Source organism: Giraffa tippelskirchi, chromosome 13 (assembly GCF_054371585.1).
Source record: "Giraffa tippelskirchi isolate mGirTip1 chromosome 13, T2T-mGirTip1v1.2.pri, whole genome shotgun sequence".
Classification (NCBI taxonomy): Eukaryota; Metazoa; Chordata; class Mammalia; order Artiodactyla; family Giraffidae; genus Giraffa; species Giraffa tippelskirchi.
The window spans coordinates 34,867,416-34,891,479 of record NC_137287.1 but is presented as its reverse complement, the minus strand read 5'-3'; the positions used below and the strand labels follow the sequence as shown (position 1 = coordinate 34,891,479).

Genomic DNA, 24,064 nt, shown 5'->3' with positions numbered 1-24,064 from the left:
ATGTGCAAAGGGCCTGTGGTAGGGAGGTGAGTGTGAGAAAGGTCATTATCCTCATACGGGAGCTGAAAAGTGGTCCAAGTCCATTTAAAACATGTAGGGGGCAGACACGGTGTTACAGGTTGTGATCATGAGTTATAACTTTGATCCAAGAATAAGAGCTCATTAGAGGGCATTGTTGCTATTATTCAGTAGCTCAGTCATATCCAAATCTTTGCAGCCCCATGGGCTGTAGCACACCAGGCTCCTCTGTCCTCACTATCTCCCCAAGTTTGCTCAAACTCATGTCCATTGAATCAGTGATGCTATGTAACCATCTCATCCTCTGCCTTCTCCTTTTCCTGTTGCCTTCAATATTTCCCAGCATCAGAGTCTTTTCCAGTGAGTCAGCTCTTCCCATCAGGTGGCCGAAGTATGGGAGCTTAAGCAACAGTCCTTCTAATGAATATTCAGGGTTGATTTCCTTAAGGATGGCTTTATAGCATCAGACTTTTCACCATCAGACACATCCACAGCTGAGTGTTGTTTCTGCTTTGGCTCAGCCACTTCATTCTTGCTGGAGCTGTTTCTCCACTGTTTTCCAGTAGCATGTTGGACACCTTCCGAGGAGGTGGGGCGCATCTTCCGGGGCCGTGTCTGTTTGCCTTTTCATACTGTCCATGGGGTTCCAGTGGCAGGAATACTGGAGTGAGTCACCATTCTCTCCTCCAGTGGACCGTGTTTTGTCAGAACTCTTGACTATGGCCTGACCTTCTTGGGTGGCCCCACATTGCATGGCTCATAGTGTCATTGAGTTACACAAGCCTCTTCGTGTCAAGGCTGTGATCCATGAAAGGGGCATTAAACATTACATATAGACCTAGGACTGAGGAGGGAGCTGGGATCAGACCTCCTAGGAGCTATTGTGTTCATATTGTAGTCACCAGGGAGCTCTAGGAAGACAGAAACTGCTTTGCTCTATAGACACCACATACGCTTTCATAAACATAAGCATCCACTTTATACGAATCACTAGTTAAGCCACTGAGGACACACACACACACACACACACAAGGGAGCATCCTTGCCCTTGGGAAATTTGCAGGCTAATGGGAGAATTCCATGGGCAGAGGAGCCTGGTGGATGCAGAGAGTCAGACATGACTGAGCAACTAACATTTTCACTTTCAATAAGGTAGAGGTCATCTTAACCAGTGATTTAAATATCAAGCATTTTGGTGAAATTAGGATGCACAGAGGAGGGCCTATAACCTTATGGATCACTTCCTCGAGTCGAAGTTCTCCGAACGGAATCTTCAGAGGAGGGACAGAAGTTATCCCTCCAAAAAGGTGGTAGGGAGGGTTCTTGTCTCAGCAGGGAGAATGTTATGATTAAGAAAACCACAGTCAGTGGCAAGTAGGGGAGACCGCTGGGGTCGGTAGACAGAATGCTGGTGAAGGAGATGGGGCACCTGCTTCCAGGATGGACCTCCGTGATCAGTGTCTTGCTGAAGTCTCCTAAAACTGTATCTTTTCACTAGAAGGTAGCCTCCCATGCTTTTACATCCAAATGCATGTTTTATCCTTTTCCCTTTGCCCTATTTCCCAATCCTATGTGTGTACTATAGGCTCTTATACATATAATCAAGTTGAGTTCATACAATCCAGAATTCCCATGCGTTTGAGGAAGAGTGAATGAAAGCCACCTTTTGGATTATACTCTCTGCATTGGTGTGTGAAGGCAAGCTACACAGAGATGCGTGGAACTGACTGGCTAGATCAAGAAACTAAAAAGACAAAATACCATCCATAACTCACGTCTACTCAAAAACAAGCATGTGGATGGAGCTTGAGATACGATATAAGAATGAGGTTTTGCCTCAGCTAATCCAGTCATCTTTGCACCCACACATTTCCACCAGGAACACGTGCAATTGCCAATCTGTATTTTCTCTTTCTGACCTTCCTTTTGACCTTCTGGGTCCCAGGGAAGTCCTCAGGACAAGGATGGGCCCAGGACAGTTCCACCAGGGACTGCAGTGTGGATGACTGTCCTCTTCTTGTATTCTCTGTATGGGGTCAGCCCTTGGGCAACCCCTTTCCCACAGAAAAATCCTTGTTTCTGTGTTTGCTCACAGATCCATTAATTTATTCAGTAGTAATTTATGGGGCACAAATTATGTGACAGATGTGATACAGTGAACAAGACAGGTGTAGTCTCCACCATCTTAGAGCTATATATCTAGAAGGGCTATGTTTTAGCTTTTAATTGAAATGGGACTATATCTTTCAAACAAATAGCTGCAATCAAGTATTAGGAACAGTTAGATTTTTAAAATAATTTGACTGATTTATTTATTTGTGGTTGTCCTGGGTCTTTGTTGCTGCACAGTCTTTTCTCTAGTTGCAGCGAGCAGGGAATACTCTAGCTGTGGTGCCCCGGCTTCTCACTGTGCTGGAGGACAGACTCTAGAGGGCAGGGGTTTGCAGTTGTTGCAGCACACAGGCTCAGTAGTTGTGACGCCTGGGCTTAGTTGCTCTGCAGCAGGTGGGATCTTCCCGGATCAGGGATCGAACCCCTGTCTCCTGCATTGGCAGGCAGATTCTGTACCATTGAGCCACCAACGAAACCCAGGAACAGTTAGATTTTGATTGGAAAATCTCTATTCTGAGCCCCCCATCTACCAAAGGGTTAGGTTTTAGCTAAAATACGTTCCCCCCCCGCCCCTTTGGAACAGCCAAAGATACTTTCCTCCCATCCTTCACCCTCTTTGTATTTTGATACATCACATCTTTTGAATAGCTTTCTTCTTCCAGCTCTTTGGAATGTCTTTTTTTTTTTTTTTTTTTAATCTAGCTTTGTTTTCTCTGCAGGAATTTAACAGACCTCAGAGCTGTTGTGCAAGGAAATATTAAATATTTATACAGATAGGGGTATTTTGTTTGGATGATATAAGAGATGGTACTCACACTTTAATGCATGCTAATAATTAACATTATTGAGAGTATGGGCCAGTGTACAGTCTAAGATTCATTTCCTTCTTTGATTCTTACAACAACCCTATTAAGTCAATATCATTAACATCCCTGTTTTGGAAATGTCAAACCGAATCCCTTTTATTGAGGGCAAGTTCAGCTTCGTGGGCATGTTCCCTGTATGTTCACACGGGTCCTCGTGCTTTGAAGGAACCCAGATGTTGTCTAAACCTCTGCTTGGGGTTCTTAATGATTTTTAAATTATTCTTAATAATTCAAAGAATTTGAATATGCCTAATACATTTTTAATATGATGCCCCGCATTTCCTTCTTGCACCAGCCCTGGGAATTCTATAGCTGGTCCTGATTAAGGGGCAGAGGCAGAGGTCCATTCAGGGTTGATCCAACCCCAGAATCTGTTCCTTTAACAGCTCCCCTAGGTGAGGGTTTGCCTCCCCTGCCCCAATATTGCATGTCAAGGAAGGGCCTCTCCTAGAGAAATCTGTAAGATACCTGCTTCGGTCTCCAGCTTGTGGGTGGATTCTCATTGTAAAGGGAATCACCTTTTAATGTATCGTCAGTACATCTGTTGTGTTGATATAGCACTTGTTTTATGGGCCTGGATTAATTCCAATGTAAACACAAAGTACTCAGCTGAAAAACTGTAAACACAAAACACGCCGGCATGCATCTCCAACTCCCAGTAGCGTCTGCCAAGGGCCCGACTCCCTCCACATGTGATCCTGTTTGGTGTCACAAAACCTTGATCTCGTCTGCTCAGAGTAGGGATTTCCTAACTGATTTTAGGATCTGGAGGCCAGAGTCGGGGCAAGGTGGCTGGGAGAACACACCTCTACCTGCATTCCTTCCCCTCCTCTGTCTGGGTATCACTGGCTGATCACCCCGGGATGCTCTACCACTTGAGAGTGATGCATATCTACAGAGCCACCACCATGCAGTTCTCTGCTCATGGAGGGCCTCAGAGATCATGAGCAGGGAACAGAAATTGACTCTGGGTCTTCTGTTTAAGCCCCCTGTGCCAGAGCATGGCTACATAGGCCTGGGTGAAGGAGTTGTTGTTGTTCAGTCGCTAAGGCATGTCCAAGTCTTGCCACCCCATGGACTGCAGCACACCAGGCTCCTCTGCTCTTCACTATCTCCCGGAGTTTGCTCAAACTCATGTCCTTGAGAAATGATGCCATCTAGCCATCTGTCCTCTGTCACCCCCTTCTCCTCCTGCCTTCAGTCTTTCCCAGCATCAAGGTCTTTTCCAGTGAGTTGGCTCTTCACATCAGGTGTCCAAAGTACTGGAGCTTCAGCTTCAGCATCTGGTCCTTTTAACCACTGGTAATTCATCTTCTGAGAGAGAGGCCTTTTTATAATATAATGCAAACAGTGGCATCATGCCTACATCATGCCTATGGCTATTCAGGGGGTCAGCAACAGACCTACGGACCATCAAGTAGCAGATACCATCTTTATGTCTGTGTCCTGGGCCCCTGGCCTCCTGACAATGGAGACCTAACTCTTACTTCCAACATGACAACATCAAAATAGAGTTTGTCAATCTCATTGTCATGGCATTAGCATCGCATGAGTGGAAAACACACAGGCATATACACGTCTATTCATGTACAAATATACCTCATCTTGTATTCTTCCCTCTTGTTTACTTAAATGGAAAAGTGGCCGGGTTTTCTGACGCTGTGAACTTGAGGAAGTCCCTGGGGCTCTCTGGGCCTCTGTTTCTTTGCCTTCAGTCTGGTTTTCATCGTGAATATTCTTTGCAAAGTGTTTTAATAGCAGGTATCAAATCTCCTTTCCCCGGCTCAAGGAACTTGTCTCTGTTGCCCTCTTCCTCTCCCCTGCCCTCATGTCCTCAGCCTGACCAGGGCCCTTCCTGGTCTTCCCAGAAACATCTGGAAGCAACTTCCTCCCCGGGTGGCTGCAGTCAAGTTGGTTATCCTAATGAGCACAGGGTCTCCCACCCAGCAGTCACAGTGATTTCAATTAAAAGAAAAAAAAAACTTTCAGTGATTAAGATCAACATCTTTAAGGCTTCCCAGGTGGCACTAGTGGTAAAGAATCTGCCTGCCAGTGCAGGACATGGAAGAGACCTGGGTTTCAATCACTGGATCGAGAAGATCCCCTGGAGAAGGGAATGGCTATCCACTCCAGTATTCTTGCCTGGAGAACTCCATGGACAGAGAAGATTTACGGGCTACAGTCCATGGGGTCACAAAGAGTCGGACACGACTGAGCACATGTACCTGTACAGGAAGAAGATAAAATCTTGAAGGTGGCTGGAGGAAGATCGACATCATTGCTATGATCCGGCAGACCTCTACAGCTTCAGTATCTTCCTCCTTTCTCACGGCCAGCCATGCCAACGCGCCTAGGTCCCCCCAGTAATCACAATGTTGCTGCCACAGGGTATCTGCACATGCTTTTCCGGCTGCCTGCGATGCTCAGCCCCCAGTACCCCCCCTAGTCCTTGACTCATTCTTGTAGTCAACCTTCTTTGGCTCAGACATCACTTCACTAAGGATATATACCCTCTGATTTAACTCTTCAAATCAGAATAAGACTCCCTGTTCTAGGTGCTAACTAACTTTCCATACTTTTCTTTCTGTTGTACCCAATGTGTCTCTCCCACCAGGTCATGGGTATTTTAAAGGTAGAGATATTGTGTCTTTAGCACCCCAGTGCATCCTTTGAACCTACCTCTCACAGTCACGAGTGCAGGGATTGTCTGATTCCAGGGCTTGCCACCTTCCCCCAGGCTGGCTGGGTCACTGGTTCAATCTACTCTGTGCCCAGGTGCTCGCTTCCTCACAATGGGGAGCATCCATTTCTCAAGGCTCCCCTTGTCCATTTTCTGAAAAAGTTAGTGTCTTCTATTGATGTTTGCTCCCTTACTTCCCTTTCAAATTTATTTGTATATCATCTTTTCAGGCCAGACCTCCTTGACCCCTCCATTAAAATCAGACCCTCTGCTCATTCCTGTATATCCTGTTCCCCTTCATCTGACATGCTGTTGTTTCACTCACTTATCACCATCTGATAGACTATATAGTTATGTTTTTTATTTGTTTGTGTCTGTCTTTCCCCACTAGTATGTCAGCTCCATCAGGGCAGATATTTTAGTCTGTTTTGACTATTGCTGTATGTGACAGAGTAGGCATTAATTTTTTCTTGAGTAATTAAAACAATGGATGCATGGATGGGTACATGGATGGACAGATGAACGGATGGACGGATGGATGGACGGGTGGATTGATGGATGGACAAATGAATGGATGCTTGTTTGGGTGGATGGATGGACAGATAAATGGATGTATGAGTGTATGTATGTATATATGTATGAGTGTATGTATGTATGACGAATGGATAGGTGGGCATGTGGATGGATAGATGGATGAATGAATGGATGGACAAATGGGTGGATGGATAGATAGGTGAGTGGGAGAATGGATATATTTGGCCTTGAGTTTTAATATCAATAGTCATCTCTAATTTCTAGATTCTAGATTTGTGGATAAGCACCAACATTATTATATTTTGAGACAGACTTTCTGGGGCAAGTCCAAGATATCATTTTGCTTCACTTGGTGTGAGCAATTACCTGGCACTTGCCATTCTATGCAAAAATGATATTTGTTTCTGTTCTCCCTTTCTTCTTTGGCAACTTGAATATAGTGGGAGAAGTAAGAATTCCCCAAGATCTGCTGGAGTGGATACATATAAAAACCAAGCCACAGATTATTATACATTTCATGTTGCCAGATTAAAGCATTTCATCTAGGTTGTGGAAGCATTTAAAATTTCAGCTGTTAATTGGAAAAGTTATTGATATGGCAGCCGTTCAGCTTGGATTCGGAAGGACAATTCTAGTTTCAAATATTCTACTGTGTTGTGTCTGTAAATCAAGTAAATGACCTAGAAACTGCAATATTTTGGCATTCCAAATTATTGCTTGCACCTGGAAATAGCACAAACAAACAAACAAAAATCTTTCCCAAATAAAAATTGGTTTGGAAAATATAATCAGCATAGTTTTCAGACATATCTCTTATTCTAGTCCATTTTCTTTCAAACCATTATAGGCCACAATATAGTCACATTTATTTGTAACTTTTATCACCCTACTGAATGGCTTTTGTTTTCTACTGACAACTTGTTAAAGGGGAGAGTCATGTTTAAATTGGTGTATTGGTTGAATCCTGTTGAGTAAGTAATTGAAAAGTCAACTAAAAATAGTTTTTGAAGAAGAGCGTGCATAATCTCACTTAAGAATTCAGGAGGTGAAGCTGTGTTGTCTGTGTGTTAGTCACTCAGTCCTGTCTGACTCTTTGTGACCCCATAAACTGTAGCCTGCCAGGCTCTTCTGTCCATGGAATTCTCCAGGCAAGAAGACTGGAGTGGGTAGCCATTCCCTTCTCCAGGGAATCTTCCTGAGCCAGGAATAGAACCCGGGTCTCCTACACTGCAGGCAAATTCTTTACCATTTGAGCCACCAGGGAAGCCCCAGGCTAATTCAGACAGCTTAGCGATTCAACATCAGTAACTTTTCAGATTTTTGCTCTATTTCTACTCTGCCATTCTGCTACTCTCATTGTGTCTACTTATCCTCTTAGATCGGCATTCCTCCTGGCCTCAAGATAGCTGCTACTGCTCAAGACATCACACAAGATGATAACACTTCAGAGGAGAGTAGGAAATGACCCTTTTGGATTTTTCTTCTTATGAAAAGTTCCCTAGCAGCCCTTTCACCTCTTCCCCAGAGATTCTTTTCCCTTGACAACACATTCCAGAAAAATTTTTCCCCTGACATCACATTGGCCAGATTATCATTTGCCTTAATCACTTAACAAAAGAAATGAGACCCTTAAGAGTGACATAAAGCAGTGTTTGTCATACTTGAACATCCTTCACAATTTTCTGGAGAGCCTGAAAAAATACACCAAATACTGGACCTGACTCTCAGAATTTCTGAATTCAGTAGGTTTGGGGTGGGGCCCAAGATTCTGCATGTTTAAGTTCCCAGGTGATGCTGATGCTGCTGGTCGTAGAGCAACATTTTGAGACCTGCAGACACAGAGCAATCCAGATTTATCCCCTTTGGCATTGGGGAGAAGTTCAGCTTCCTTGAAGGGCGTGGATGTCAGGAGGTGAGTGAAATATTTGGGTTTCTGTCAGCCAGGAAATTTCCTCTTGTTTAGTTACCCAAAAGCAGCTGACACAATTGACATCTTACAGCAGTAACCTGATATTTCACGTGGTTAGTAAGAGCTGGCTGAGGGTGAACTTGAATTTGAAGATTGAATTTTGTCTAAATGTGGACCTGCCACCATTCAAAGGCTTACCACTCACATTCCACTCACTGCAGTAGTTCCATTTTATTTGTGTGTGCTTATTTTTCCAAGAACTGTAAGTTTCATTGCATTCATTTGGGTTGAACAGATATTTTGGATGCTGGTGTGATAATGCATAAATAGAAGGTGAGAAATTGGGACACACAGTGGTTAAGAGTTTACCTACATCCTTGTCGGTGATAAGTCTGGTGTTAGATCTTTATCTAGGCTCTTTTAATGTCTCTTAATCTCTGAGATCCAGAGAACACAAGCATTTGGCAGTTTTTCATGAGTACTCTCAGACCCCTCTCCAGAGGGTCTCATTCCTCCTTCTTATCTTCTCATTAGCTTCTTCAGCCCGTCTGGGAGGTGGACAGATGGCCAGGAGGATTAGGGAAAGGACCCATGATGACTCTCTCCACTTATACACCCATCGACATGCCAGTGAGCCACGAGCAAGATAGAAGCATGGACGTCTTCTCTTTAGTGACTCCTTTGGGTCTGCCATATACCCAAGAATGTGGAGGGTTCCCCTGCAGCCTTTCTGAGAGGAGCAAGCAGTCACAAAGCAAGTTTTCAGTTCAAAAGCATCAATTGTTCAGCACTCAGCTTCCTTTATCATCCAAGTCTCACATCCATATATGACAACTGGAAAAAAAAATCATAGCTTTGACCGTACGGACTTTTGTCGGCAAAGTGATGTCTCTACTTTTTAATACACTGTCTAGGTATTCTCATCTTACATATTAAAGATAAACAGCTGAGACACACAACACATCGGCATCTTGGTTTGGGTCCCTCAAAAGGTGATTGGGTTGCTCTTCAGCCTGGCGAATCAGAATCCCTAATGATGAACTGCAGGACTATAATTTGCAACAGGTAACCCAGACAACCCTGATCTACACAGAGAAATGAGAATCCCTGACCTGGAGTGTTCAGTGTTACCTGCTATCTACTCATAAAGATATCTTCTTGCACAACAAGAATATCTCTTGGTAGTCAACTAAGCAGTTTTATTATTTTTTAAAAAGTGACAGACTGAATAACAGAGAACAGACATCTCTCTAAGAAATCTCATCATTCTAATTTTAAGTGGAAAATGTATCAGCTCCATTTTCTGATCCTGGGCTTAGGTTGGAGTAAACCTCCTCAGGGACTTTTTTTTTTCCAGTCCTGGGCTGAGCAGAAACAGAGCAAAAGGCTCCTGGTTTTAGCCCACAGGGAGGGCTGTCTGGCTGGGTCAGCAATAGACTTAAGCTGCCAAAAAGCTAGCCCAATTGTCATTTGCCTCTAATAAAAGTCATTTTTACGGAACAAAAACCCTACCAGCATTACTCTGCAGGGTTGTGTATGGAAATAATGCTGTTACTTTTTGCTTTTTTGCCAGACCTCTGCTATCTAATAATGGTAATAAAGGTTAAATTAAGTGAGTGCTTATTCTTTGCCAGGCTAACCCTTCTAAGTGCATTATCTCATTAAATTCACACACAGCCCTGTGAGGCAGGTACTAATGTTTGCATTTTCCTGGTAAGAAAAGAGGAGCTTAGTTTAAGGGCAGTCACCCCAGGTCATCCAGCAGGTAGGGTAGTCTAGATGTGAAGTTTGTTAAACCTCAGGCCCTCTTGTGTTCCTCTGAACCTCACAAAGAAGGCAGGGCTCAGATTATTTGGGATGGATCATAGCTTTGAATCTTAGCTCTGTACACACTGGCCATGCAGATCTGCAAAATGGCAACAGAACCTTACCTGCACTCACAGGCAGGACAGGAAAATGAAGCATCCTTGTGAGGCATGGGCAGAGGTTCTCCATCAAGAGAAATAAAGTGAAAGTGTTAGTTGCTCAGTCCTGTCCAACTCTTTGCGATCCCATGGACTACAGCCTGCCAGGCTCCTCTACCTCTGGATTCCCCAGGCAAGAATACTGGAGCGAGTTGCCTTTTCCTCCTCCAGGGGATCTTCCCGACCCAGAGATCGATCCCACATCTTCTGCATTGCAGGCAGATTCTTTACTGTCTGAGCCATCAGGTGCTCATTCTCCATCATGGGAACTGTATTATTATCTGGTTGTACACGGAGTGTTCACTTGGGGACACCACCCTTCTGGAGGAATGAGAACGGATTAGAACAGGGAATGACCAAGATGGTGGAATGACTAGGGTGTATGTGTATCCAAGCGGGGCTGGAGGCACTGATGCTCCTTGACCCCAAAGGTGACTCATCTGATCTGCAGATATTATACACAGCAACTCCTGGTGCTCCCAGGATAGTTAGGAAAGCAGACAGTTAGGACAGAAAGCAGACAGTTAGGACAGTTAGGAAAGGCATTAGGAAAACAGAAGTGAACAAAGAGGGTTTCTATTCATTAATATTTCACAAACAGCGAACATACCTATGTAGATTATTTAAAATTGTGATGTGAAGGATAAGTCACACAAGTATATAACAGAGTCAACCGAAGGATTGTTTCTTAAAGAAGAAATCAGACTTCTTCAAGCCCCAAAGTGCTCCAAGTAGGGTTATAGCTCAAGCACAATTAGAAAAGCAGGGAGAACTTTCTAAGCAACCCCCCAGTCTGACCTGTCAGGTGACCTTGAAGTAGAGAACACAGGCTAAAGACAGACTGCTGCTGTGCACACTGGTCACAGGGGCCCCCTTATACCCCAGGCTCGTAGGTTGCATGATCTCCAAGGTCAGCTCTCGAGTCTGGAGATTTTGTGTGTCTACCTTCTGGCGCTTTCTTAAAGGCAAGCACTTTGGATAGAGAGAACGATAGAGCGTAACAGCCACAGTGGTTGGAAAACTCCAAATGCCCAGAGAGGGCATTCAACTCCTAGAATATTAGAGAAGGCAGTATAATATAATGTGTGAGAACATGGATTTTGGAATCAAATCAGTGCCGGTTCAAATCCCAGTTCTGTCCTTAACTAGTGGTGGGATCTTGAGCAAGATAATTCAACAGCAAAAATGTGGTGTGATAATAAGAGTGACCTTGCTAGGGTGTTTGAGGATTAAATGGGATTGTGTACCTACAGAAAAGTGGAGATAGGAACTCCAGTCTGTCTGCGCTGAAAACCCCACATCCTCCAGACAACTCGTGGGCAGCATCCTTCCCGCCCCGACTTTATCCTTTTGAGAACCACTGTTGTCCAGCCTGACTTGAGTCTCTTAAAAGGATCCTCCTTTGTTTTCTGAGAGCTCAATCTACCGCCGAAGTAATGAGCCTGATCTGACTCAGCCCAAGGATCCTGGCCGTTGAACTTGACTTGGTGTGTCCAGTAATTCGTACATTTTGAATAACAGGTTCCGGCTAAGAGGAGAAACTTGCGCTGAATCCGACGCATTCACAGCAAACGAAGCAGGAGGAAAATGCCTAATTCCGGCTTGTTAGCCGCTGAGCTTCTGAGGACAGCATCAGCTTAGCCGCTTGCAAATAAGCGAGCATCACAGAACTTGGTTGAGCTGGCGGGAATATAACAAGCTGTGTATGAAAACCTTGGGATTAAATCTACATAGCCAAATTGCTTGGTGCACAGGATCAAAAGAGCTGCAAGGGGAGAGGGACAATGCACCGGTTCCCTACTGCACGCCTGCCCGACCTTTCCTGGCAGGAACACCCCAAAGAGCATGTGCTTTGATGCCTTATCAAGAAATAAGGCTGCACTGTAGATTATAATTAAAACAATAAGTTCTTCTCCCTTGTGTGTCCCCCGATTAGAAAGTTGATACTGTGTCAAGCGGCTGGGGAGATAAACTCTCGCTGCTTCTCATGCTCACCACATTGCTTATTTTTGAGATCCTCTGATGGTGTTTTTTTTTTTTAATGACAACTTGCAAATAACACCTTGGAGTTTCTTTCCTTTGATTTCTCTATCACGCTATTGACACTGATACTCAGGGAACTTTCGGGTGTGAGAGATTTCATCTTAATGTGTGCTGGAGGTCCTGGCATGAGTCATTGAGGAATCCAGGGAACTTGTTGGTCAGGAAAAATATCAGATGGCACGTGAAAGTGAAAGTATTAGTCGTTCAGTTGTGTCTGACTCTTAGGACTCTATGGGCTGTAGCCCGCCAGGCTCCTCTGTCCATGGGGATTCTCCAGACAAGAATACTGGAGTGGGTTGTCATGTCCTCCTCCAGGGGATCTTCCTGATGCAAGAGACACAAGAGACCTAGGTTCAATCCCTGGGTCAGGAAGATCCCCTGGAGGAGGAAACGGCAATCTACTCCAATATTCTTGCCTGGAAAATTCTATGGATAGAGGAACCTGTCGGGCTATAGTCTACGGAGTTGCAGAGAGTCAGATACGACTGAGTACGCACATACGCGCGCACACACTGCTTCCTCATCTCTGTTTCTCAAGGCATCCTGGGCTTTCCTGTGGGGGATCCCACTGGTACTCAGGCCACCATCAAAGGTTGGGACATTGCTAGAACTGTAGGGTTCCGGCCAAATGATCTCATTCAGAAATCTGGGACCTTGGGAGCACTGTTGTGGCCACATTGGGCCATTTTTAGTTTCTGAACCCTAACACGCTGTGGGCTTCCCTGGGGACTCAGATGGTAAAGAATCTGCCTGCGATGTGGGAGACCTGGGTTCAATCCCTGGGTGGGAAGATCCCCTGGAGGAGAGCATGGCAACCCAGTCCAGTATTCTTGCCCAAAGAAGCCCCATGGACAGAGGAGCCTGGCAGGCTCCAGTCCTTGGGGTCGCAAAGAGTAGGATATGACTGAGCGACTAAGCCCCAAACACACTATGTTTGTCTCATTCTTGAACCTTTGCGTGTGGAGGTTCTCTTGTCTTATCCTTCACCATTCCCTTGGGCAACCCCAGTTCATTCTTCACACCTCAGCTTAGTATTAACTTCCTCTATTTTAAATAAACATTTCATTTGAGAGTAGTTTTAGATTTTTAAAGAAATGTTGCAAGCATGGTTCAGAAATCCTAGGTACTCTCAACCCAGTTTCTTCTGTTGTCGATATCTTACATTATTGTGAGACATCTCTCACAATTAATGAACCAATATTGAACATAAAATTTGCCCTCTTAGCTCTTTTTAAGTGTACAGTTAATACATATGAGGTGTATCCACATTGTTGGGCAACCATCACCACCACCCATCTCCAGAAATTTTTCGTCTTCCCAAATGGAAATTCTATATCCATCAAACATGAGTTTCCTGGCTCCCAGTCTGCCAGACCCTGGCAACCACCATTCCTGTCTCTGTGAATCTGTCTCCTCTAAGTACCTCATGAAACTGGACTCACACATGATTTGTCCTTTGAGAAACGGTTTATTTTGCTCAGCATAATGTCCTCAAGATTCATCTCTATGGAAGCATGTGCCAGAATTTCCTTCTTTTTCAAGGATGAGTAATATTCCAATGTGTATCCAGTAGACCCTTCCCATCTGTGGATGTGAGACCCATGGAAACTGAAACCAACTGTAAGGGATTTGGGCATCCTTGGATGTTGGTCTCTGTGGTCAGTTCTGCAATTGGGTATCAGTAATCCTCCCAAGACACTTTTGGGACAACTTGTTTATACTACATTTTGTTCATCTATTTGTCTGTTCATGGACACTTGTGTTCCTTCCTCCTTTGGTTTCACAAGGTCTTTCTTGACCTGACTGTATCACCCAGGAGCATCTGAGGGTCCCCTCTGTCAAGGTGTGCTTATCCCACAGAAGTGTGAAAACTTACGTCCCCATCCACCTTTCACACTAGACCCTCAGCTTCTTAAGTACAGGTTCCATGACAGTAAGTGGTTCACTCTTGTTTCTCCATGATCTAGAATTATGCCAGGCTCACAGAACACACAATATTTGTAATGAATGATTCATAGGATAGATGGATGAATGGATGCGTGGATGAATGAATGGATGGATGGATGGAGGGTGGGTGGATGTATAAAAAGATGAGGATGGGCCTCAACAGGTGTCTCAAGGAATACAATTTGATTTCTACTATTGATTCCAACGGGCTTCCCTGATAGCTCAGTGGTAAAGGACCCACTTGGCAATGCAGGAGTTGTGAGTTCGATTCCTGTGTCAGGAAAATCTCTTGAAGAAGGAGATGGCAACCCACTCCAGTATTCTTGCCTGGGAAATCCCATGGACAGAGGAGCCTGGTGGGCTACAGTCCATGGGGTCGCAAAGAGACATGACTTCGTGACTAAACAACAACAGCATTAAGTCCAGTTGGTGAGCATGTGATTATAAAGCAGAAATTCAGGGCAAAGGGGAAATACAAGGCTAAACTGATACAGAGCAGAGAGTAAGAATGGAGCCAAGGGTAGGGGATCAGGGAGTATACTTTGCTTGACATTTTTGTACTTTAAAAAGTTGTGCTTAGTATTTTAGCAAAATAAATCAATGAAAAACTTTCCTAAGGTCTTACTGCCAAAATGGATACTGTTGACCTTGTAAATATAAAAATAATACACAAACAGCTCACAGGGGAAAGGAAGGAATCAAATGAAAATTAAAAATTCCTCTTTGCAGAGCTAACCCCATTAACTCCATCTTAAGTGTTTACAACCGTTCTTGGGGGAACTTTCTATAATCAGTGAATATACATGGCCACACTCCTTTTAATGGTGCCTATTCATCCATAGCGTGGAGATAGCATTATTTAACTGCTCTTCATCGGGGAGGATGTTTAGCTTTGATCATTACCAACAGAGCTGCAGTGTCTTAGAGTACTTTTGTGAGCATATCTGTGATATAAACTCTTTGAAGGAGAACTTCTGGGCTAAATTTTTTAAAGCACTTTGCATTTTGGTAGATATTACATGTGTGTGTGTGTGCTCAATTGCTCAGTCTTGTCCTGCTTTTTCTTGTGACCCCATGGACGGCAACCCACCAGGCTCCTCTGTCCATGGGATTCTCCTGGCAAGAATAATGCAGTGGGTTGCTGTTTCCTTCTCCAGGGGATCTTCCCAACCCTGGGATCGAACCTGTGTCTCTTGTGTCTCCTGCATCAGCAGGCAGGTTCTTTACCACTGTGCCACCTGGGGAGCCCAGATGTTACAAACACTTTGCATTTGGGTAGATATTGACCCAGTGCCTCTCTCAAGAGTTGGAACTGGCTTATGTACTGTGACTTGTTTTATTGCTGTTAGTCCTGTTAACGTGAATGAACCGTGCTCGTTCAAACACACAAGGTTGGAGCCTTTGGTCCAGTTTATAGCCAGACCTTACTCAGACTCTTCAAGGAATGAGTCATGATATTCCCTAATTTATAGTAAATTCTGGAAGGGGGCAGAGATGGCTCTTTTACACTTAGAGCTGTGCATATCGGATCAAGAAAGGGGAAAATCCAGAGATGTCGAACTCAAACATGATTTGAAGTTCCGTCCCTTTTCTTGTCCTCGATGGATGTATTTAAAGTGGAAGAGACAGATGAGGTTAAGACCTCAGTTGCCTCCCCTTAAGAGTGATGGGTGATTCCCTTCTGTCTGGGAGCTCCAGGGTCTACCCCATGGCATGCCTGTCACTCCAGCTGAGAAGGGATGACACCGGTTTGGCATGCCCTATATTCTGTGTTATTTCCTGCTTCCTCAGGTCAAGTGTCAGCCCCGTTCAGTAAGGGCTCAAACAGCCAATAAAAAAGGAGTGTGGGGCTGGCTGTATCCCAGGGTACAGAGGAGGCAGGAGGTGAAACAGTGGCAAAACCCATTTAGCGTGTGTCTGACACAACTTAACTGCTGTGCCCGGCATCTCAGCTTCAACACACCCGGCCTGATGTTTGACACTAGCGGAAAAAAAAAATCAAAAGAGCATGTTTCTGTTATCTTCTTTTTCTCCATCATGCAGTGGGAAAAAAGTGGTTTGTCTTTTAATTCAGAGATAAAAAGATACAGAGATACTCACAGACGCAGAAAACAAATTTAGTGTTAACAGAAGGGAAACGAGGTGGGATAAATTAAGGGTTTGGGATTAGCAGATACAAACTACCACATATAAAATAGATAAACAGCAAGATCCTACTGTATAGCTCAGGGAACTATATTTCAGTATCTTGTAATAAACCATAATGGAAAGAATGTGAGATATATATACGTATATACCCTTTGTTGCTGTCAGTGAGTCGCTCGGTCATGTCTGACTATTTGAGACCCTGTGGACTGCAGCCCGCCAGGCTCCTCTGTCCATGGGATTCTCCAGGCAAGAATGCTTGTGGGTTGCCGTTTCCTTCTCCAGGGGATCTTATCAACCCTGGGATCGAACCTACATCTCTCATGTCTCCTGTGTTTGCAGGCAGATTCTTTACCACTGAGCCACCAGGGAAGCCCTGTATACTCTTTATATATACATATACAAATATATTTACAAATACACACACACACATATATATATATAACTGAATCACTGTCTGACTTACTTCACTCAGTTTGACAGAGGAGAAATGTCGTATGATATCCCTTATATGCAGAATCTAAAAAGAAACGATACAGATGAGCTTATCTACAAAATAGAAAGAGACTCACAGACTTAGAGAGCAAACTTATGGTTACCAGCAGGGGAAGGATGAGGGGAAAGGCTAGTCAGGGAATTTGGGATGGACATGTACACATTGGGATATTTAAAATGGATAACCAACAAGGACCTACTGTGTAGCGCAGGAAACTCTGCTTGAGCACGTTATGTGGCAGCCTGGATGGGAGGGGAGTTTGGGGGAGAATCGATCCATGTATATGCGTGGCTGAGTCCTTTTGTCGTCTACCTGAAACTGTCACAACATTGTTAATCAGCTATAATCCAGTAGAAAATAAAAAGTTTAAAAAAACGGAATCACTTTCTTGTACACAAGAAACTAACAGAACATTGTAAATCAACTATACTTAATTTAAAAAAGAGAGAGAGATAGTGATAGACACAGGCCATTTCTTCCTTTAGGACAAGCTGTAGCTAGTCATCTACAAAATTTCGACCTAAATCCGTGGTGCTATGAGGGAAGAACGTACGTAAGCAACAGGAACTTTCCATTAACATAGCACCTTCTTGCAACTGTCACACTTGATTCTTTATGGGTTAACTCATTTGGAAGTCAATTTTCTCCACTACTGCTTCACTGTAAAGTCTAGAAAGCAGTGTTATGAAACTTGCAGAGAAAACATTACATTATTTTGATATAAAATACTTTATTTTTAGACTATCACACAATGCAATATAAGGTTTACTGTGAAATGCTTCCTTCTCTGCCCCGCCCCACACTCCCCTAAGTCAGTTCTATTCCCCGGAGGTTCCACTGTTACCAGTTTTGTGCATCTTCCGAGAGACAATCAATTAACACACAAGCACATTCATGTAAATAATAGCATGTGATCACATTACATTAGATCCAAGTCCATGGAGATGAAACAATTATTTCCTTAAAAACAATAGGCACAGAGAGGAATACTCGTTCCACAGTTTATTAGCTATAAATATTATTAGATACAAATATAAGAACAATAGTGAAACCATGAATATTCATGAATCCATGAATACTATGGCTGGTACTTCTTTTAAGTATATATTGTTTTATTTACAGCAAGCACAGTCTTAAAAGGACCTGGAATATAGTAAATAATAAAAGTGATTTACTTATTTTCCTCTTTGCCTGCCTATATTATAATTTACTGGGACAACTTCTCAGACAGTAATATATTTTTATGCTCTGTTTGGCTACATTTAATGGGTTTCCCAGGTAGCTCAGATGGTGAAGAATCTGCCTGCAATGCAGGAGACCTTAGTTCGATTCCTGGGTCATAAGGTTCCCCTGGAGAAGTGATAGGCTACCCACTCCTATTCTTGGGCTTCTCTGGTGGCTCAGACTATAAGGAATCACCTGCAATGTGGGAGACCTGAGTTTGATCCCTGGGTTGAGAAGATCCCCTGGAGGAGGGCATGGCAACCCACTCCAGTATTCTTGCCTGGGGTATCCTCATGGACAAGGAAGCCTGGCAGGCTACAGTGCATGGAGTCACAAAGAGTCAGACACAACTGAGCAACTACGCACAGAATCACTAGAGAGAGTGACAAAGAGAAAGAGAGAGACAGACAGAAAGGAGTCAGTAGGTAACCCAAGAGGGCTTTCTTATTTATCAATATCCCCCACCCTCACTTCTTTGTTGCCTTCATACATGAATGGAGCATGTGGACATTCATTTTTTTTTTAATTGAAATATACTTAGTTCACAATGTCGTGTTAGTTTCAAGTATACAAAGTCATTCATTATATATCTATATATATTTTTTCAGATTCTTTTCCATTGTAGGTTATTATAAGATATTGAGCATAGTTCCCTGTGCTATACAGCAGCCCCTGGTTGTTTATCTATTTTGTATGGAGTAGTGTGTATCTGTCAAATCTGAACGTTCATTCTTGTCTCACAGTGACTTTCTTCCTAGGCAACTCTAGTGATTAAGATAGTGATTTTAGAGTATGTGTCAAATGCCCAAGCACCTTGTAGCTCTCCAACTTTTTCTAAACCACCTCAAGCACTGTTTGAACCATCTATTAGCTGGCAAACAATTGAGATGCTAATTAGAAATCAATGTTATCTTTTCATTAAAGCCACCTCCCACCCCCATCTTCCCAGCTCTCACGCTTTTGAACAAATGGCCTCTGCTTACCTCTTAGGGTTTCCTCATGCACTTCAGCTTCACTATGAAGATAATCTATCCATGCCTCTAATTCTTAACAGTTAAGGGTGGATTCTTCCTTTAGGCTATTTTTTTTTTTTTTATAAATTTATTTATTTTAGTTGGGGGCTAATTACTTTACAATATTGTAATAGTTTTTGCCTTTAGGCTATTTTAATGCAATTCGACAGCACCTCCATTAGCTCGTGCACAGCCAGCTTCAAAGGAGTCTGACTCTCGAGTCAGACGGGCTTCTCTCCTTATTATTTGTGTATTTTTGGATGAGTTGCAATTCTTTGCCTTGCCAAGACTTAATTTTCATTTCTATGAAATGGACGTGAGAGCAGAAATGAACTAAGATTTCTGGAGAGGTTGAGATGAGAGGATGACTCTGAAGATGTTAGCAAGGGGGCCCTAATCACTGAGCCCAGGAAGCACTCTTTCTGTGTCACCTCTTACTGTGAATGCTGTTCAGTTAGCCAAATCCATTCATCCATTTCCCCTCATTCATTCATCTGTTATTTACTACGTTGCATGCTTTCCTGGTGGCTCACATGGTAAAGAATCTGCCTGCAATGCAGGAGACCCAGGTTCGATCCCTGCCTGGGGAAGATCCCCTAGAGAAGGGCATGTCAACCCATTCCAGTATTCTTGTCTGGAGAATCCTATGGGCAGAGGAGCCTGGTGGGCTACAATCCATAGGGTCGCAAAGAGTCGGACACGCCTGAGCGACTAACACTTTCTTTTGGGCTCTTCTGGATACCACTGCCGAGTTACCATCAGCTTCCTTGGTGATTCTTGCATGTCTTAACGATTGTTCTCCAAATGATCGCCACCTTCTCCAGGTGTTTGCTGCAGTGAGTGATTGTTCACTAAGCCAGGGAGTCCTTTGAGAGTTTGTAGGAACTTAGGAAAGACAGATGGGTGCCTTTTTAATGACTGGAGGCTCCTCTCAAGAGGTTGTATTTCATGCGGAGACCCAGGGGGGTATCTCATTCCTCTCTGTCATTTTCTGTTGGCTCACAGGAGCTGAGGAGGGGAATTACTCAACAGAAGAAAACGTGTGATTCCATTTTCTGTGCTGGGTGAGCCAGCTGATTCATAGATTTGCAGAATTCCCCATGTTGGGGGGACACTCTGATACATAGAGATGTAGCTAAGGTCGTGCTTCAGTGGTCTAAAACCTTGGTTATAATCCTGGCTTGGCTGCTTACTGTGAGTGACCAGGGCCTGTTTGAGTCTCAGTTTCCCCATATGAAATTGAGAACTGGGTGATCCTAAAGTATTAAAGGGCCTTCCCAGGCAGTCCAGTGGTAAAGAATCTACCTGCCAATGCAGGAGACACAAGAGATGCAGGTTCAATTCCTGAGTTGGGAAGAGCCCCTGGAGGAGTAAATGGCGGCCCATTCCAGTATTCTCTCCTGAAAATTTCCATGGACAGAGGAGCCTGGCGGCCTACAGTCCACAAGTTCACAAAGAGTTGGACATGACTGAACATGCATGCATGCACACCAAGTGGCTAATACAGCACCTGAAACATTCAAATGTCTATGACTTGTTGTTGTTCAGTCCCTCAGTCACGTCCAACTCTTTGTGACCCCATGGGCTGCAGCACACCAGGCTCCCCTGTCCTTCACTATCACCTGGAGTTTGCTCAAACTCATGTCCATTGAGTCAGTGATGCCATCCAACCATCTCATCCTCTGTCATCCCCTTCTCCTCCCACCCTCAATCTTTCCCAGCTTCAGGGTCTTTTCCAATTAGCTGGCTCTTCACATCAGGTGGCCAAAGTATCGAAGCTTTTGCATCAGTCCTTCCAATAAATATTCAGAGTTGATGTCCTTTAGGGTTGACTGGCTTGATCTGTTGCTGTCCAAGGGACTCTCATGAGTCTCCGTCAGTTAAGAGGTAGCATTTATTGAGAACCTAGTGTATGCCAGGAACTGAATGAAGAGCTTCTCTTCAAAGAGGCAGCTGCTATGTAGTAACTCATGAAGAAAGTTCTGGGGTTAGAATATTTGAGTGTAGATCTTCACTACAACAATTATAAGGTGTGATTTTGGTCTCCTTAACCCTTTCTTTTCTTCAGATCCTTCGTGTGTAATACGTGAGAATTCAAGGAAATTGTGTGTGTAAAACACTTTAAAAATGTCTGACAGGTGTGGAGCTCTGAATATATACGTGTGTTCCATTGTGTCTGACTATGATCCCACGGACTGTAGCCCACCAGGATCCTCTGTCCATGGAATTTTGCAGGCAGGAATGCTGGAGTAGGGTGCCATCGCCCCCTCCAAGGATTCTTCCTGACCCAGGGACTGAACCCACATCTCTTGCATCTCCTGCATTGGCAGGTGTACTGAATAGGTATTGGTTATTCTTTACCATCTGAAAGGATCAGAACTGCTAGATGGCGCTACCCTTAATAAGTCAGAGCAGAGAAGTAACCTGCCCAGGTTCACATGACTTAGAAGATGCAAGAAGCAAGCCTGAGTTGGTTTTGTTGGTTCCTCTGCCGGGGTGAAGGCTAAATGAGCAGCATTTTGAAAACGAAGTCCTCCTTGTCTTCAAGGGATAACGATGCCCCATTGTCCCTGGAAATGTCACCGTTGGGGCACGTTCTATAAACTGTACCAAATTAAATCCCTCACTTCATTTCCCCAGAAAGGCTCCTCCGAAGCGTCACTCTGAACCCCGCTCAGCAAATCTGTACGAGGGGATGTTGGTCGCATTTGGTCTCCCTACAAAATCCCCTCAAAGATGTATGAGGCTGCATATAAATTGCATTGAATTTGGCTGGCCATGGGCTAGCCTTGCTTTTATGCTGAATATCAGCGGAAAGTATGAAATGGAGATTACATTTTCAATTCGGGCTCTTTCTCCCAAAGCTCTGCCGAGATGCCCTCATTCGTATCCATCAGAGTAGAATTGTGCTGGGGTGGAGTCCCAGGCTCTCCTTTCCTTCTGGGAAGCGTATCTCACCCTTGCTATCAGACTGCAGCCCTGGGTAACACTCTTCTTAACAGCCGGTTTCCTTATTCCTCTCCTTCCCAAATCCCTGCCCTTTTTTCCCCAGGACTTTTTCTTCTTAAGATCTCTCGCACAGGAGGATCACAAAACCAACCTCAAAAAAAAAAAAAAAAAACAACTATATGGCATTCTTGTGGATGCTGAAATTGGTATATCTGTCTCTTGGGTTGTTCAGGGCAGCAATAAGACATGACTGCAAATGAGCTTCATCCACTGACCATGAGAAACGTGCTCATTACTTCCTTCTGAAATACATATATTCATACCAGCTATTTCAGTTCATTCCCCCCAAACAGCCCTAAATCATTGTCAGTGTTCAGCTCCAGCCGGGGTCTGTGAGAGGAGTATTTCCCAGTGGGGGGCGAGAGGGTGATTATGCATCTGGCTTTACATCAGCAGGAGCTTCAATATTTCAACAGCCCTTACTCCCCATGTTCTTGCCTCTCCCTCCTGCCCCCTTGAATGTGATTGCCTGGCTGACTCCCCAAAGACAAAATGTGCTAAGTGAACTTGACAGATTCCAGCCTGGCTGCATATGGCAAGGCCTGACTTACATGTTCCTGGGATCCCCCAGCTGCTCTCACCTTATTAAGATGGCAGTAACTACATGCAAGTCAAGTTCACTGCATCCGTTTTAATTCTCTGAGCCCTGGAGACTAGCCTCGGACTTCAAGGTGGAATTGGACAGAGCATCACCCACTGCAAAACTGACTTTTCCCTTTTCTTCCCGAACCCACGGCTGGGAGGCAGGTAAGTGAAAAAATGGACCCAGAATTCAGAAGGATATTAGGAAAACGTGAAGGGGAGGTTCAAGGTCTTTCTTAGGGTTGTCGGCAGAGTCTAACAGAGACTTTTAGGTATTGTGTCCTTGTTGTTTAGTCCTTGATCTGTACTTTCTGAACCTCTGACTCCTACACATAATTGAGACTTTGACTTTGATTCACAGGTCTATAATTTGCACCCCTCTCTCTCCCCATGTGGATTTAAAGACATGGAATAACATTAAAAAGTTGCCTTTCAAGTGGATGAGCACTTGCAATTCAGTGATTAAAGTTTGGGGTTGAATCCCTGCAAATTTTTTTTAATAATGAAAATTTGTTAGAATGAATCTGTAAAGCAGAATTCTTTGATGGCTTTTCACTTTACCCAGGATCTATAGAAAATGTCGCTACCTTTATGTAAATAGTTTTCTATATTCTGAGAGCATGATTGCTATGTTGAATGGAGACTACTAAGAGGGCAGAGTATCATCTTATTAAAATAGATAAAAGGGAAATATAGGTTCAATCCTTGGGTCGGGAAGATCCTCTGGAGAAGAAAATGGCACCCCACTCCAGTATTCTTGCCTTGGAAATGCCATGGACAGAGGAGCCTGTTGGGCTACAGTCCATGGGGTCACATGACTTAGTGACTAAAGAACAACAATAAGACATAACAATAGGCAAACAAATGGAACACATTCTCAGTGGAGCCCAAAGAGAAAACTATCCAAAAGGAAGGCTATTTGGCAGGGGTGGGGGGGTGAGGGGTTAGGGGGGATGGGGGGAGTGGGGGAAGTTAAACTCAGAAATGGTCTAGGGATTAGAGCTGTCCAGTCCAGCTGGAGAAATCCTGAAATTCACTGTGGGGGTGACAGTTGCAGTGGATGGAGAGCAGACATCTCTTGTATGAAGTTCCTTCCAGGTCTGAGGTCCCCAGATTCTGGGCATCGGCACACCCACAGTGAGATGCAATGAGAAGATTTCCAGTGGAAGCTGAAGTGATTGTAGTTATAAGTGATTCAGGTGATTTGAGAAGCCATTTTTGTCGGCTTCTCAATAAATGCAACAAAAACCTGAAGCTCTGAATTTGAGGAATTGAAACAGTTTGCATTTCTTTTACCCGAGGGTAACTAAAAACCAGTCAATGACTTAACTAAAAAAGAATTTTTGAAAAAAACTTTAGCAAGAAGCCTTAAAGTAAGTGGTTTAGTGTCATCATTACCCACTCTGGTTGCATCTAGCCTTTACTTTTCTTCTCATGGTAACAAGATAGTCACCGAAGTTCCAAGCCTCATGTCCTCACTCCAGCACCTGAAGTGTAAAAGGACAGGGGTAAAGCACTTACT

The 24,064-nt window shown here is 43.9% G+C and overlaps 1 protein-coding gene and 1 long non-coding RNA gene across 22 annotated transcripts in view; both read left to right on the top strand.

The window, feature by feature from the left end:
* RBFOX1 (RNA binding fox-1 homolog 1) overlaps positions 1-24,064 on the top strand; it is a 440,478-nt gene that overhangs the window by 167,960 nt on the left and 248,454 nt on the right. The window lies entirely within an intron of this gene.
* On the top strand, positions 12,108-16,189 carry LOC145531689 (uncharacterized). Its single transcript, XR_014072670.1, has 2 exons — positions 12,108-14,390; positions 15,167-16,189. It is a non-coding gene; the product is annotated as an uncharacterized LOC145531689 (long non-coding RNA).